Here is a 2,284-nt window from a genome sequence, read left to right on the forward strand (position 1 = left end):
GTATGTATGTATGTATGTATGTATGTATAAGGTCGATAAAGAGTCCAACTGGTTCGTTAAAATACCAAATTCCCTGCAGGTGTTCCGACCGAACTGCCTTAAATTCAGACAGTCACTAAAACATTCCACAACTTTGACCGTTTGGAACAGAACACGTATTAAACGTCCACTGTTCTTATTATATTAATTATGATAGTGTAAAATATGAGGGTATTAAAATTTCCCTTTTATCACTGAACCAAAAAGTTTATGGCAAATGAACTATGCTCCGTCGATTAAGAAATCCATCAAGGATATACCAACGACGTTTTCGCTTACATCTTTGAGCAAAATTATTAGATTTTTTTTAACAAAAATGGCCAAGCAAATTTATTGCCAGCTGTAATCAAGGATTTATTGGTCTCAAAAAAATGACGCACATCGTTAATTTGAGCTTTCAGCGATGATTGAACATTAACTGGAGAACATAACAGGGACTATGCTGTCTGAACAGCTCTTTTTTCTCTCCCGTTGACAAATTGAATTATGTAATTTAAAATGGTGTTTGTAATTGTGATACATTATCGTGCCTTTCCGCATTAGGACTTCAGTAACAGCATGAAGAGGTGAGAGCAGGCGGACGGGTATAGTGTTACAGTGCGTGTGGACTATTTGTCTCTAGTGCAAAATAAATGCTTCAGCTGATAGCAATAAAATGTGAGATTTCTGTTCTTGAGTTTCTCTTACAGCGAACTCGATCTTGGGAACAAAGAAACGTGGAAATGAAAGGGTTGAGTTTATCTGGCTGATTCTGACATTTCAACTTTGGTAGGTACTCTTCAAAATAAAGGTGCTTCACGATGCCATAGAATAACCCTTTTGTCTAAATGGTTCCATAGAGAACATTTAACATCTGAAGAACCTTTCTGTTTCACAAAAGGTTCTTCAGATTACAAAAAGGTAAGAAAGAGATGGTTCTTTAAAGAACTTTTGACTGAATGGTTCTTTGTGGAACCAAAAATGGTTCTTCTATGGCATCGCTGTGAAGAACTTTTTGAAGCACCTTTATTTTTAAGAGTGTATAGGCATAGTAACTAAAACATATAGGCCTATCAAATGTTCATTTTAGATCAACAAATATTAAATGGGTACAAACTGTTATGCGATGAAGACTGAAATAGTAATGTCTGTGCACGTTATAGTGTAGTCCCCAAATTAGGCCAGACTTCATTATTAGACCTAGTCTAGTCTATTTCCCACTCAAGTCTATAACCACTAATTGACACATAAGATAAATTTCCTTAGGTTTATTGCCTTAAGCGGGTGGATTACATATGACCTGTACTAAAGACAAAAAATATACAACCACAACCACAATCGAGAAAATTGTAAAATAAGTGGAGATCATTAATAATAAGGGTTAGATCACCCTTATTTTAATTTTTATAAATAAAATAATATTAAATAAAAAAACAACTTGAAATGTCGAGAGAGATAAAGGGTCAGAAATATGGGCATATATGGTGGAATTCCCTTTTTTTAACGTTTATTTTTCAACTTGAATTTGAACAAGCCAGTGTCAGTCTTACCGTGTGGTTTTTGCAAAGATACGTTGCGTTGTCGGTGTTTTGTTTGTTTTGTTTCAGCATGTGGATGCTTAAAGGATTCGATGAAAGACGGTAGGCCTACTTTTTTATTGTGTGCACCAGAAATCGCAGTAGTGTTATTTTACTCCAGACATAATTCTATAAATACTTAATATTAGTTCAAGAATTAACATTTATGTTTAGTTGTTAACACGTAGGCTGTTATAAAGTGACTCTCCCTATTTCGAACTATAAATTAATCTTGAAAATGTATGTGTAATATCTGTTTGTTCGGCTTTAAATGCATGCTTTAAAACGTTGTGTGTTTTTCAAACACCGAGGGTGAAAGAAAGTTTGTGGCAACCCGCAATTTCACACATGCACACATGTTTTAGCTCGTGCGGGCAAGGTTGCGTGCAGAATGGTGCATAGTTAGAGAATCTAGTCGTCCCACATCTGTTCTCTGCTGTCCAAAGAGTTGCTGCTACACTTACAGACAGGTGACGCAGGCCTGGTGGGGGTGTGGCTCTTGGTGTTTCTGGGCTCCTACTGGTTGAATCGTGCGCACTGAATTGAACAAGGGCACCTCATCACACCCAGCTTGTCAAACGATGTAAATGACCACCAATGAGCTTTCTCATGCACTATCCCCAAAACACTTCCCGGTAATGGCGGGGGAAGTGTTAGCGCAAAAGGGACTGAGTGTCTTTTAGATTCCG

The sequence above is a fragment of the Sinocyclocheilus rhinocerous genome, unplaced genomic scaffold (genome assembly GCF_001515625.1).
Source record: "Sinocyclocheilus rhinocerous isolate Xijiao unplaced genomic scaffold, SAMN03320098_v1.1 scaffold897, whole genome shotgun sequence".
In the NCBI taxonomy this organism is placed as follows: Eukaryota; Metazoa; Chordata; class Actinopteri; order Cypriniformes; family Cyprinidae; genus Sinocyclocheilus; species Sinocyclocheilus rhinocerous.